Raw genomic sequence first — 15,829 nt, forward strand, 5'->3', positions numbered from 1 at the left:
AAGCAACGCACCCACACACAAAGGAGGGGAACGTTATTATAGGGGCGAACGCGAGCGCGCACCGATGCCGTCGTGTTGGCCTTACATCGTGCACTGTGCGCCTCTGTATGATAAGGTCTCGGCGCGCGTGTACGTGTGTTTATGTCTGTGCACGCGAACGGGTGAGAACCGTAATGGGTTGAAGAGAGGCGAAAGGGCGCAGTCGCGAAGCCGGAGCCATCCTCGACCCCCGGCGGGCAACGGTGGCAGCGCCGGCGTCGGCGTCGGCATCCTACCGGCTCGAGGAGAGACTGAGTTTGTCTCGTGCGAGGGTGCGGGCCGCACACGGTTCGCGTAACCTGCTTGTACTACCTACGGTGAACGCGCGCGCTTCACACTACAGTGTTCTCCGGCTATCTCACGTTTCGACAGCGATCGAAAGAGGTGATATCCCCGTCGATCATCGTGATCGAACTGATTCTAACAAACACATCGGACACTGGATTGACTCCTCGGTTGTCCTATTGTGTATAACCGATTAATCTCGAGCGTATTAAGCTCGTTGTGCATAAAAGAAAAAAAAAAAGAGAGAAAGGACACCGTGTTCGAGGTATCGGTCGCGCGTCAACCGGCTCTGCCACCTAGGCAGCGGGTTTTCGAAAACAAGGAAACCGTGAGCGAACAAAGGATTTTATTGGCTCGTCCGTTTGGAAGAATGATCCAGCGAGGCTGTATCGGGTAGAGCTGTTCGTGATCAAACGTATAGAGGCAGCGTATCAGTAGGAACGGCTCAAGGGATTCCCGTGGTCGTGAATCCGGTTTTATATATCGTTTCCTAACAGATCATAAGTTTCACTGGCAGAGGAAGCGCCGAGGGATTGAAAAGCGTGTGCGCGTTTGGGTGTGTGTCCCGTTATGACCAGCCACGATTGAGTCCACGTTCTGACGATCTCTCACATATATACCAGGCCCGACGAACACGTAAGTGCTGATTGCTTCTGCTCTCTGTGTACGCAAATCTCTTCTCTGACATTGCACGTTCGAATCGTCGGTGGTCTTTTGTCACGGGAATATCGTATGCGGGCTTTAAGTCACCGTCTTTCGCTCGTCTATGCGGGATTCCTTGGACGACCAACGAAAAATGAGACTACCAGCCTGTGTTGTACACACCGCGGTGCGGGATATTGCATTTTAAAAATTCTCCTCTTCCGAGGCTAGTTAACTTTAAGCCTCCGTCTCGCAGGGGAGAAATATAAGGGTCGGATAATATTTTTAACGCGTCTCATCCTTGCTACACTCTCCTTCGTTATCGCGTCTCATTTCCTAGGTGTCTGCCAAGGGGGGAAGAAAAGAAGCAGACCAAACGAAAGAGAAAAAGTAAGAGAAAAGAAACACGAAGGGTAGAAGAGAGAGTACACGCAACTCTGTGCGTTCTTCCTTTCCCTTCGAGTAGCGGTAAATCCCTTACTCTAACGAGAGAGTCCTTGGGTAACGATCGTAACGACAAACAAGGTAGAAAGCCCGCGAGCCTCGGGGATCTCGACGAATGATCGACGATCAGAATCTACGGGAAAAGGGTTCTTCTCCCGCGGCTGGAAAATGTTTAATACGCGCGAGGTTACGCTTCGGCAAACGTAATTTCCACGTGCAGGAATAGGCAAACGGTGGATTAGTTTCACGCGGTTATCAGTCTAGCGGGATGAGTTTCTCGCCGGAGAATATTTTTGTACGCGCGTCGATCGCGGACACGCTCGTGAATACACAGCCGTCCGTTCTCCGTCGAGTCGGAAAGGGAGGAATTAATTCGAGGAAGTACCATCCACGAGTGGATCGTCGGTTCGACGATAGACGACGCGAGGGTGAAAGGAAGGAGAAAATAGGAACGAGTTCAGGTACATATATATATAGGACATGCAAAAGTATTGCTGGAAGCGCACGGTGTTTGCGCCATCGTCTTAATTAAAAGCATTCGAGTGATGTGACGTCCAACTTTTTCTCATTAATCCCATTTCTTCAGTATTCTCATCGGCTTGTATCGTGCTCGGGCAAACTTCGACTCGGTTCTTGTACGCGGTCTCGCTTAATTATACACCGTTCTTTGACGTAAAGCCAACCAGATCCTCTCTATCCCAGTGTGTGTGTACATCTTCGTTTTACGTTCTCGATTCGATAAGGTACGCGCGTGTCGAGATTGACAGTGTCACGACAGACGTGTCGCCGTTACGAATTAAAGCTGGCCAGCGACTGTGCTCGACAGGGACGAATCAATTTGTACGCTGTAAAAGAACGGTAAAACAGGGTCCGGGGCAATTTGACCAAGACGTCTCGTCGATTCGTGAACGGAAGTTACGATACGACCGTTCGATACGTAGTATTCCACGTATTAGAGGAACGTGGAGGCTCGGCGGCGTTATGCCCGGCACGTACAGCCGCGAGTATAATGCAAGATCGTCGCTGGATAATTTCATTTCGCCGAACAAATTTTCCCTCGGTTATTACGGTTTTCGACTGCCTCGTCCCCTTTCGGCTCCCTCGTTCGTTCGACCGTGTTCGTTCGCTACCACGAGAGAAGAAAGAAAGAAAAAAAAGGACAGAGCTGTGGGGGAGGAAGTGGGTAAAACAGGGAACTGTCGCGAATCCTGCGATTCGAGGTAATGATATTACGCGTCGTAAATCTCGCCTGTTAACAAAGTAACCGGTGAAAACGCGTTAGTCGACACGTGTAACCCTCTCTCGATTGATGTTATCCATGTTCACACGGAAACACGCCCAACGATATTAGCCGTAGTTATCGAGAGCTTGCGCTCGGAGTTGTGTCATAATTCAGGGGTTATTGGATCCTGGAGAGAGCTATTTTTTTTATACGAGATGATAGTGTAATTGGGAGTATTTAGAAACGTGTGTTAGAGTGTTGTATAAGTGAAATTGAGGTGTAGGAGTAAGTTGCGGTGGAATTTCACTGGTTTTGCCGTTGGTCGAGCACAGCCCCGTGAAATCTGAATTCCGTTGGATTGACGGAAAATGGTATAAGAAGAGATAGAGAGGCGGCCGCGAAATCCTATCGGAATATATTTGCAGATATACGTATATAGTTATACATATATGTCTGGATTCTGGGTCCTTCGTTCATTCGTTCGTTCGTTTCTTCCTTCCTTCCTTCCTTCGTGCCTCGCTACCATCCGTATGCAATTTTTAAGAGGGGAAATATGTCAGTCTTTCGCGAAATAAAACTTTATACGATTCCACGCTCGTGCACGAGACTTATCGTGAACAAACGCGTGTGGATATTGAAAATGGTTGGGAAAGAATGATTTCTCGCGATTTGCATTAGGTGCCTGTGCTTGGATGGAACGATCGATGCGTTTTATACGTTTGGAATTTGTATATCGCGGTTTTTCCCTCGGTTCAGAGTTCGTTTTAGGAAGCTAATTGGGCTTTGCTGTAATTTCGTGATGTAAAATGTAGGCTAGTGTTTGAGTTCACGAGTGTAATTGTTTCTCGAGGGATTGCAAATGTTTGAAAATTAGATACAGAGAAGAAATTCTGATATTAGAAATTTGGTTATTTTTTTATTTGAAGATTATTGCCGCGAGAGTTTCTAAGTGAATTTTTCGGAAATTAGGTACAGAGATGTAACTTTGACATTCCAAGATTTTATTTTAATTGTAAAATTATTGCCGCGAGAGTTTCTAAGTGAATTTTTCGAAAATTAGATAGAGAGATGTAACTTTGACATTCCAAGATTTTATTTTAATTGTAAAATTATTGCCGCGAGAGTTTCTAGGTGAATTTTTCGAAAATTAGGTACAGAGATGAAATTCTGATATTCCAAATTTAATTTTTAATTGGAAGATTATTGCTACGAGAGTTTCTATGTGAATATTTCGAAAATTAGGTACAGAGATGAAATTCTGCTATTCCAAGATTTGATTTTTAATTGTAAGGTTATTGCTACGAGAGTTTCTAGATGAAATGTTCGAAAGTTAGGTACAAGAGTAGAAATTCTGATATAGCAAGTTTGTTTTTTAATTGTAAGATATTGCTAGGAGAGTTTCGAGGGTAAATCCTTCACATTTCGCTATGTAGTTTAGAGGATCGTTGCTGTCGCCTTGTTTCACGATTCAAGGCTAATTTGATACACACCAGACACACGTATAAATGTTGCACCGTTATAATTGAATGGCTATATTTAGAACCTGTCGTTATTATTCAATGGAATATTTGCTGAATAACTAACGAAAAGTTTCCTCGTTAGACACGTCTTGGAGTACACAATAGGACGAACAGTTCAAGAGTATCGTACAATAGTCTTCCTTTTAACAATGCGTACGGAACGTTGAATTCTTTGTAACAATTTTTCTAAAGGTTTCGCATCTAATATTGTATTCTCCTTCACACATTCGGCTGAATCCTTATCACTACTTCTCTACTATTTTCAATTTTTCTAGAAATAAATTACAGGGAAATAGAAAAAAAAAGTTTCTTTTTCTTACATTAAAATAGAAATAAATTTAGGAAAATAGATACGTAGATTAAATTAGGAAAATTATGCGTATTATCAGAATTATTTATATACTCATTTGAGATAAAAAATCATGCATTTTACATTATGCAAATTATCAGAATTACTAATATTCTCATTTCAAATAAAAAATCATTTTACATTTCGCGAATTATCGGAATTACTGATACTCTCATTTCGGATAAAAAATCATGTGTTTTACATTTCGTGAATTATCAGAATTATCGACATACTCATTTCAGATAAAAAATGACGTGTTAGTGAAACAAACATTTCTACGGTATTTTCCGGATATCGATCAACCAAGAGAAAATTACCACGATCCAACAATTTCCTAGCCAATCTCTTCTTCGTTTGAAATATCAGGTACCATAAGGAAGATCTACGGTGTCAAGAATGTAAAACATTGGCCAGTCGTGTTGAAACAGTGACGTCACTCGCGAAGTCCTTGCTGTTCGTCACGTTCACCATGACGAATATCCTAGCTACGTCTTCTGTTCCCGGTGTTTCGGTTTCGAGATGTCCTTCAGTACTCGAGTAACTTTCGATGGGGCCAATAAACAAAAGTACGTTTCCACTCTTGGACAGGTTGTCGATAAGCCTGTTGTGTTGGTAATTTCGCCCTAAAAATTTCTCGATACCCCTTATTGTACACGTGTTGAGCACCAGGAAGCGATGTCAAGCGACGAAACCTTAAGACTCTACTTCGTATAAATCACCTTGTGCACTCTCACCTTACGAAAATTAAAAAATACTGGACACCTACAGTCAATTCTACTTTTTACACTGATTTTCCAGTATCATACTGACGAATAAGACCGGAATTTCAATATTTTTGAAAAAGAAATGAAATTTCAACATTTTTTCTGTCAAAGAAATGATTGTTTCACGTGGAACTTTTAGCGCGAAAATTTGATTGCCAGAGTGAACTCAAAATTACGAGTTTCAAATTAATCGATATGTGACGATTATTAGATTGTAAAAAAATTGTGAGTTCAATCGCGTTTTCAGTATTGTATTTTATATTCTTCTTGGACAAAGTGGTTTTCTACCTTTTTTTTTTTCAAGAATTTTTGTCTTCGATATTTCCAATTTCTTCCTTATTTTTCGATATCGATATCTCCACGATTATAATTTCACTTAAATTATCAATATTTATTCTCAACAGAGCATATTTGCAATCGTAAATCTTCAAATTAATGATATTGGTATATTCGATTACTGGATTAATCTAAAATAATTAAAAATTATCGGCATCACTTGCATAAAGCAAGTTACAGACAGCAGATGTTCAACGATAACCTCAAAACCTTTTGTTCTATTTGTGCCATATTTAAATTCGTTCCACAAAATTAATCCAGAATTACTAAAGAAACAAAACGAAACCAACCATTAAGCTAAGATGCAGTAAAAGGCGCGAACTGCACAATACCATCAAATTTCCAAAGCCAACAGCACCGAAAGGATCAAGAAAGAAAGATCGTTGTGCTTCATCGTCGAACGTCTCTCCTTTCAGCGCGAGCCACGTTGATTCAAGAGACGGAAACGTTAGAACCCTCGAATTTACGTCGTCTCATTTTTCCTGAAAATTTAACAAGCCAGCAGCTATTAGCAGCGGCATATTTCCCCCGCAGAATTTTTCCTTCGTTTCAAAGGGGCAGTGGAGCACAATGCGGCGATCCAACGATCCGTGGGTATCTCGTGACCCGGTAATCGTCAAGCAGAAGTGCTTAAAAAATCCATATAATCGCGCGATAACTTCGGTGGCCAACTTCGTGGCAACTATTTTCGTGATTACTTTACCGTCGGCCTTATCTCCGGCTGCGGCGGAGCTTAATTCGCGCGTAACACGAGCGAAAGTGATTTACCGGGCGAATTTTCCACCGATTCTCGATGCTCTCTTGTAGTTCGTGACGAACTGGCCTTCATGCTTTCCGCTGACAGCTCTGAATTACCTTCACTACTCTACCTACCTGTACATGTACGTGCTTCAGAGCGACTCTCCTTCACCAATGCTATTTACACTGTCTAACACACGCATACACATCTGTCTGTGTACGTTAAAAACCTTGGAGGATCGAGTAGGGAAGAGGAGAGAGAGAGAGAGAGAGAGAAGAAAAAAAAGAATCGAACGGTGAAATGGTGCAGGTGATGAGTGTTCCATTAAATTCGGCAATCCTCGGGAAGCGTTCGTTTCCATTAAGAGTGGTGCGTTTTCAATCATCTCCGTGAATTTTGTCTGTTGTTTGCCGAGGAAAGTGATCGTAAATATTTACGGGGAAACCGGGGGCCCTCGTTCCTAGGCAAATTTTGATCACCATGGATCGATAACGAGTCGGTTTTGTCAGATCTCCAACCACCAATGTGGCTTCGTTTGTATGTATGTATATGCATATATATGTAGAAGTGTCGGGAGAAATTCTCGGTTAAATTCCCCTTACGATATAATTTCATCGCGTTAAATCGGGACGTAAGACAGGGGAAATAATTAAACCGTTTGTATTGAAATACTCGGCTCCTTAGGTTGGCTCCAACCTGCCAACGGTGAGAATTGTCGTTGTTTAGCTAATGCCCCTTCGCCAACGAAGATCTTATTTCCGGGGAAATTTGTCATTAGACGTTCTTGCGTCTTCTAGGGATATGAAGAGCGTTTATGTGTGCGTGTGTATGTTTATACACGTTACGCGGCGCTACATGAATCTCGAGACGAGCCACGGGAATTGGTTTCTCTGCCGGAAGATTTCATTTCGAGACGCACCGCTTTGAAAAGTAAAGCTTCGAGATGGTCTTTGGAAATTGACGGAGTGCGACGAGGTACTTTCGGAGGTTTTCTTGCGATAACGCGGAGATCGAAAAGTGTGTGCGGTAATCCTTGGTTGTTTGAAAATGTTTGCTACGGTTTTCGGAAGATTTTGAAATTTTTTAAATGTACGGGAATTATTTTGAATGTATTATAAATAGCCAATTTCCAATTTTTTGGAAATCCATTGAATTTTAATTTTTATAAATTGACAAATTGATTTAGACACTTGAAGACTTCTCACAATTATCATATTGAAAATAACGAGAGTTTAGTTCACGTAAATTTATAGATCAATGATTTTGAAAAATATTAGCTACCTGTAGATCGAGAAGTGTGTGCAGTAATTCATGGCTGTTTGAAAATGTTTGCTACGGTTTTCGGAAGATTTTGAAATTTTTTAAATGTACGGGAATTATTTTGAATGTATTATAAATAGCCAATTTCCAATTTTTTGGAAATCCATTGAATTTTAATTTTTATAAATTGACAAATTGATTTAGACACTTGAAGACTTCTCACAATTATCATATTGAAAATAACGAGAGTTTAGTTCACGTAAATTTATAGATCAATGATTTTGAAAAATATTAGCTACCTGTAGATCGAGAAGTAGACACTCGAAGACTTCTCACAATTATCATATTGAAAATAACGAGAGTTTAGTTCAAGTAAATTTATAGATCAATGATTTTGGAAAATACCAGCTAGTCGTTTCTGTAATTTTTGTAAAAAATATATTTCTTCGTATATCGCTAACTCAAGAAAACTAATAATACCAACGCATTTATACAATTGCACAGTATTAAATGTTAATTATCTCCGAAACAGAAATGCACAGATCCCCCAGTTTTCTCTCGAATTGATAAACAAATTTCATACATAAATCCGGAATTTTCCTTCGAGCCGAACAACCCCAAACAGTCGAACAATATTTCCAACGAGGCAGAATCTCTACGTGAAAACGTCGCATCAAAATTTCAAGGCATAGATGTACTCTTAATCCAGCGAGCAGCGATAAATCAATTTGAATCAATTAATGTTGTCGGCCGAAGTTTGTTTAATACCAGAGTGGGCGTGTAGCGCATATTTCAAATCTCGTTCGCCGGGATCCTAATGTTCGAGGCAATAAGGGTCAGGTTTGCCTCCCTTTAAAGGGTGCTCGGTGGAATTCAGCCGGCGTGCGCGATAAATTTCAATAGAGAAGCAGGAGGCATCATTCCATTAGCCAAAAAAAAAAAAAGAGAAAAAAAAACACACGTAAGGGTTACTTTCGTTGGCCGGAAGTTTATGGCGTCAGATGTGACTCGAAGGATTCACGTCGCGTTTGCGATAAATCTTCGAAAGAAGAGAGAGAGAAAAAAGCGTTTCGTTAATTAAGCGAGAGGCCGAACGATGTAGTAAAAGAAGAAGGAAACGGAAGAGGTTTCCTCATTCAATAAACGAGAAAACGTAAGCCTGATGGAGCAACTAATTTATCGTTCGGGCTATGTATAGCAAACGATGGATTGTACGTGGTGTAATAAATGAAAAAGTAATTGTTCAAGGGGAGAGAGAGAGGGGGGTAAATAAAAGGACGAGACGAAAAAGGAGGGAAAAGGACGAATACAGAGAAGTAAGAGGGGACGAGGAGTTGGATTCGAAAGAATGATTAGAGGGAAGTGTAATTACGAGCGGGGCAAGCAGGCGAGTGATTTAAGAGAAAAGACATAGATTTAATGAGATATAAAGGTACAATAATTATTGCTGCTATCTGAAAGATGAAAAGACAGATGGCGATCCGAGTTACAAGGGAGGGCGAATAGTTGTGAATAGAAGGGGCTGGAAGGGCCTAAAGTAAGAACAAGAGGAGGAAGAATAATCATCGTTACGGTTCGTACGTGGAATTGTTTACGAAAATCTGTGTTCGGGGCAATTAAAAGTTCGAGGAAATGTTGAAATGAAATTGTGTAAATTATGCCTTCGCTGTTTTTTTGTTGAATTTGGGAGGAATTTTGGAGAACGTCGTCGTACGTCTTCTTTACGCCTGATTTCTCAAATTTCTCAAATTTCAACAGTAACAAATTTTATTTCTCATATTCTTAATTTTAACATGATTTCTTATATTTCTCATTCTATTCTTCATTTCTGATATTCTTAATTCTAACGTGATGTTTCGTATGTTTTATTTTCAATTTTAATTTTTTACATTAATTTGTTAATTCCCTCAATTTTCAGATGATTTTTCATATTCTTCATTTTCTTCTCCATTTTTCATTTTAATTTTTATTTCTATGTGCGAAATATTGTTAATTCCCTCAATTTTAAGATAATTTTTCATTTTTATTTTTTATACTAACGTGTAAAATACTGTTAATTCCCTCGATTTTAAGAGATTCACACGACTTTGAAAATTACCTATCTATCGCAGCCACGTTTCAACCCTTTCAATTTCCAACCAACAAGACGAACAGCTCAATCGTCATACTTCTCAGAGCAATAATTCTAACTTCTCGGTGAAAGAATCCACGATCTATCAATTCGAACATTCTCCACCTCGCTAATTTCCCACATTTCTTTCCCCTCCCTTTCCCTCCACTTGCAAACGTCAATTCGCCGTGACGTTAATGTTTCGCGAAATACCTCCAGGTACGTAGCGCCAGGTGATCCTGGCACACGTGCGAATACGTAGATGCATGCAAATGAGAGAGGAAGACACGCACGTCACGGAACCAACCCCCGTAGCCGAGACCACATTTTGCACGTCGTAAATCATAGGGAAAGTCCCGGCGACTTTTTGACGCGTTTTGAAACGCCTTAAAAGTAACCATTAATTATCGAGCGCGGAGGCGCGCGCAGTCATCGCGGAGAGCACAGCCATGAAGAGTCACGTAAATCTCGAGTATACATCTGTCGCCGTGGCGGGGCCACGTTCGAGGAATAAATTCACTGGTAAAAAGAATCGTAAGCGCGAGGCGGCCGTCGGTACGTGGACTGGAGAGAAATTAACGCCTGTTGAATGATCAACAACGCTAAGTCATTGCTTCTTTGTTCTCCCTTTTCGAGACACTTTGACACAGTGACACGTCGTTTTTTTCAAGAATTTTGGTGGAAAGAAATTTTCAATCTTCGAAGGAACCTCTAATCTCTTTAAACACTTGAAATCTTTGGAGGAACGTCTAACTTCTTTAAATATTTCGAATCTGTGGAAAGAAATTTGGAATCTTTGAAGGAACCTCTCTGATCTCCTTAAATATTTGCAATTTTTGAAGAAACCTCCAATTTCCTTAAATATTTGGAATTTTTAAAGGAACCTCTAATCTCTTCAGAAGAAAATTTCTTTAAGTTGACGATGATCTTAAAATTTAAGATGGTAATTTCTTCAAGGGGATGATTTCATCCCTTCGTGTTATTTTTTGAAGAGTTTTCATCTTTCAGTGATAGTTAAAGGCTACTTCATTTTAACAAATTTCCTTCTCAAAATATTCTTTAACTCTTTATCTCAATTATCAAGTATTTTTGCGTTGAACTGAAAAATTTATTACATCCACAAGGAATCGCAAAACGATTTTTCCTATTTAACCCATTAACTGGCATATCTTCTGCTCAGAAAAATTATTAAATAATTGATTTTGTATTAAATAGCATCAAGTGAAATTTACTTATCTTGCCAATAGCAGGAAATAAAATTAGAAATACAGAAAGCTTTACTTAAATGTACGTACATTAAGTACCGAGAAGGGAAAGACATTTCTAAATTAGTTACCTATAGAGAACGTTAAGATTTTCAGGTAAACAATGCTGTCTTCGTATTATTAAGCTAAGTTAGTAACTTTTCATCTGTAAATATTTGTGTTCTTCGAAATGCAACAGTAGTTCGACACTTTTGGCTCGGGATGTGTATACACGTACTCTTTGACGAGCTTCCGTTAATGCTGATCGCGTTATCTTTGATGGGACGCACCTGTGCGTCGCGCTGTCCAAATATTACGAGGCGCAATATTTGCGAAGCTCGATCGCTTATTTGACTTGCCGGCGATTGTTCACCGCGTTGCGCAGGTGTTTGCAGAACCACACTCTCGTCGTTGCGTCTCTGCCTCTGGTTAAGGTGAACAGATTTTACGTGCGAGTTGCTTTCTTGATTCTGCTCGTGAAATTCCTTCGAACTTTACTTAAGTTATTTTCGAATAAATCCTTTCGCGTGGAAAACGGTGTAAAGTGATTTTCCCGTGTTTTCCAATCAAATTTGGAATAAGTAGTGCTGAAAAATTTTCTGGTAAATCCTTTCACGTGGAAAACGGTGTATTCTTGAATTACATTTTGAAGAAATAGTATTAAAAAATTTTCTGATGAATATTTTAACATGGAAAACAGTGAAAATTGATTTTCATGTATTTTTGAATGAAATTTTGAATAAATAATATTACAAAATTATCTGATGAATATTTTAATGTGAAAAACAGTGAAAATTGATTTTTATAAATTTTTGAATGAAATTTTGAGTAAGTAATGTTCAAAAATTTTCTGATGAATATTTTAACATGGAAAACAGTGAAAATTGATTTTCATGTATTTTTGAATGAAATTTTGAATAAATAATATTACAAAATTATCTGATGAATATTTTAATGTGAAAAACAGTGAAAATTGATTTTTATAAATTTTTGAATGAAATTTTGAGTAAGTAATGTTCAAAAATTTTCTGATAAATCTTTCAACGTGGAAAACAGTGAAAATTGATTTTCACGTGTTTTCGAATAAAATATTGAAAAATTATCTGATAAATCTTTCAACGTGGAAAACGGTGAAACTGATTTTCATGCATTTTTGAATGAAATTTTGAATTCGGTCTGTGACTAAAAATTAATAATATTAAAAAAAAGAATGGATAACATTAATATAACTTGTTTATCTGCTACATCAAGCTCTATTTTCGTTTTAGTCAAAAATATGGAAGATCTTGTTCTTTTAATTTTTAAGCAACAATTCTTTAATATCCACAAAGGACGTTCTATTATTTTCTCGTCAGCGTTTGTGGCTATAATTAGTGCAGTGTTCCACACGTTCTGAAAGACAAATGTGACAGTGGTTAGATGCAAGTTATCATACCATAAAACATAGATAAGCTACCTTTCTCTATTCTAAACTCTTAAACTGTTAAACGAAACACACGTGTGCGTGATAACTAAAAGAAGAATTGATAAACGTTTGTGCGTTGAAAATTTCAAGGAATTCTACGGGGTTGTTAAAAAGTTTCAAGAAAGAAATCGTTTGTCTTCTTGCTCCAAGTAATAATTTCAAACTCATCCCTTTCCAAACTATTTCTTTTACTCCCTGACTTTTTTATTCCACTTGTCGAATGACTTTTTGATTTATCCGTATATACTTTCACAATTTTATTTGACACTATCTCTGAATATTTGGCGATCCTCAAATCTTTCCTTCTCCTCAAAAATCTTGTTTCCTTATTTTTGCAACAGTAAATTAAAAGAAACAAATGAAAATACAGCAGATACATTAATATATTTTTAAAAAGATTGCAGAGGAGAAATACTATAGTTATCCAACGTCCTCCATTTTTCATTTTCTTCGCTTTTTAATATTTCTCCCCATTTTTCCATCAACGCCAATATTTATGCCACTCTACAAAACTGGCGCGAAAGTAAATATTAATTCTTACGAATGGTGTAATAACAAAAAAAATCTTCACCCCCATAAACTCAACGATCCAATAAATCTCCAAAAGTATCGACCGTTTAAACCAAAAATTTCCAAATTGGCGCCTCAAATAATTGACTCGTTTAATCTGATATTTCACGCCGTTTCAATGTTGAAAAAACGTTTCGACCACTTTTCACATTTTTCATACTCCAATTCTTTTCTACCGTCGTCCAATGTATCCCACTGTTATTCCGAGCAAATGATCGTAATTTTTAATTACTCAACGTCGGTGCAGCACGTTTCACCGTGATTAATACCATTTTTCGGCAGATTATCGTGCGCGCAACGGAGAACGTTTTCAGGGCGGCGATAACAGATCAGGCAGAACCGGGAAAAATGACTGGGAAATAAATTTCCGAGCGGTAATATCACCGCGGCATTCCGCGTAAAAGCGTTTAACCCCTTTAACGCCGCCGACGCCGTTCCACCGATGCTAATGCGTTTTTTTCGCCTAATTCATAGTCTATACGTGATAACAATTTGTTGCGAGCATCTCGTCGCTCTGCGATTCTTCTTCGTTTTCTGGTTATTGCGGCGTCGTTAATCCGTCGACACAGCCGCGAATCTTTTTTTAAATTTTTTAAAATGGTCTCTTTAGTTCAAATTATTTCGAGTGATTAGAATGATATATCGCTTGCAGAATTTTATTTTAGAATGTTGGCTCGTGTGTTTAGGTAATTGGATCGAGTAGTTTCATGGGTAAAAATTATTTCGAGATTGTAAAAATTTATTTAATTTTGGGGACTTTTGAATGGAGACATTTGAACCTTGTCTGATCAGTTCGCAATGCTTAAAGGTTGGTAAATTATTCGCGAAGAGAAATGAATTCATCGGTGAAGTAAATGATAGCATAACATTTTGATGAACGTTCTGTGGAAAAAACGTAAGCGCTCCAATATTTTTCTGCGGTACTTTCGTGTTAGTTGTAACAGTATTTCTCGAAGCACCTGGAATACAAATCTTCTCTGGTACAGCAGAAATACGAAAGAAGTGCTTGGATATTGTGGCTAATACAGCAATATTACTTTTAGAAATATATTGCTTCCTTCAAGTTTTCATAAAAATTTATCTTAAATCGATACCAAATCAATTTGTTCAATTGAATTTATTATGGCTAAATTTCAACTTCAGCGAAATCACGAAAATTAGTCTCATTTTTTAATGATTCAATAAAATACAATAATTAAAATTAAATAGTCAATAGTCGTTAAATAATCAACAAGTAATTAGCAAAAATTCTACTTAATGTGCCTGAAACTTCAAGCAAACATCTTGAGATTACTTTCAACCATAAACACCAAAATAAAGTGCAAGTAAATAAAAGAACGAAGTAAAATTAACCCCCAAATAAGAAGTTACACTTTGAGAGCACACACCACCTTGAAACTTCTAAAAATCTACAAAGTTAAAAACTACTAAACGAAAACCTTCAAATTTTCCCGAGCACACAAACGCACCTTTCACAACTTTCTCCTTCAACTTTTAAAAATTAAAAATCCCACAAAACGAAGGAATTATTGCTAATTGCGAAACTTCATCTGCCAAACATTTACAACAGCTATTTACATTCCAGAATTTACTCGAACCACCCAAGAACACGAGGTATACCTGATTAAAAAATTCTTTGAACTCCTTCGCGAATCTTCCTCCGATTTAAATCATCTCAGACTTCCCAGCAAAAAAGGAAAAAAAAAACAAATATTTTCTCTGCTTCATCTTCTCTCGTGTAACACGCTTACGCATCAAAGCTGCTAAATAACCACCAGCAGCTATCTGAATACCACCCGATTACGTCTACGCCCGACAAGCGGCAACTTCGAAAATTCCTGCTCTCGTATCTGTATCACGGCCGTTCGAAGAATCCAGCGCGTTACGGAACTTCCCGAGGATCCCAGGATTCAATTCGGTTCGATCGTTCTCCAATCCGCGCCAACGCCTGTCTGCCTCCTGAAAATTTCGTCCCTCGAATACCCAAAGAGAGAAACAGAGAGAGAGAGAGTGAAAGAGAGGGAGAGAGAAACAGAGAAAAAGAGACAGGGAGCGAGAGAGAATGAGAGGGAGAGAGAGACAGAGAAAGATAAAGAGAGAAAGAGAGAGGACCGCTCGACGCGATTACCCGCCGTAGAAATTTCGAAAAAAAAAAAAAGGAACGAGTGAACAAAAGTGAAAAAAAAGAAAGGTCGGTTTGCAGATGAAGGAAAGAAAGAAAGAAAAAAGAATACAGGTGTTACGAATCGAACAGGGCTCGTTTCCGTTTAAACCGTGGCCTGGATTGCACACTTTTAGCCGCGCGTTAGCGGTCGAGCAGCATTAAAAGGAAGCGGTATAGATAGAGGTTCTGGCGTGTTAGAATGCGGTGCAGGAAATTCTTCGGCCTGCCTGCAGCTCCTCCTTCCAGCTCGTTTGCCGGTATTTCGCCGTAAAACGGTGCGCCAAATCCGTGTTCTAATCATGATTCTTTTGAATCGAGCACACCTCCTCTATTATTCTTCCTCCCTCTCTCTCTGTCTTTCTTCATCTCTATCTGGTTTACACTCTCTCTCGCGGTGTCTCTCTTGCTCTCTTGCTTTTTCTTTCTTCTTCTACCGTTCTCGGGGATTTACTGCGGCGCTGTCGGTTAATTGGACAGCTACCGTGAACTATTCGCGCATCGAGCAGTGTCGTTTTCAGCGCGAACAAGACTGCCAAACCATTCGATCCTCCTTTTCATCCGATATTTTTTTCTAGCTAAGAATTTTCCGCGAGAGAATTTCATTGCGGGAGAGAATACGGGGATCGTGAGTCGCGATTTAATCGGTAAGTGAAGATTGCGAAGAGGTGACTCGGTC

At 39.1% G+C, this 15,829-nt stretch overlaps 1 protein-coding gene across 1 annotated transcript in view; it reads left to right on the forward strand.

Annotated features, from left to right (window-relative positions):
* Window positions 1-767: 767 nt before the first annotated feature.
* LOC108576813 (acid sphingomyelinase-like phosphodiesterase 3a) overlaps window positions 768-15,829 on the forward strand; it is a gene marked incomplete at its 3' end in the record, with an annotated part of 54,200 nt that continues 39,138 nt past the window's right edge. Inside the window, exon 1 of the mRNA XM_017939873.1 lies at window positions 768-960. The remainder of the gene's footprint in view (window positions 961-15,829) is intronic.

This window comes from Habropoda laboriosa, unplaced genomic scaffold (assembly GCF_001263275.1).
Source record: "Habropoda laboriosa isolate 0110345459 unplaced genomic scaffold, ASM126327v1 scaffold544, whole genome shotgun sequence".
Taxonomy (NCBI): domain Eukaryota; kingdom Metazoa; phylum Arthropoda; class Insecta; order Hymenoptera; family Apidae; genus Habropoda; species Habropoda laboriosa.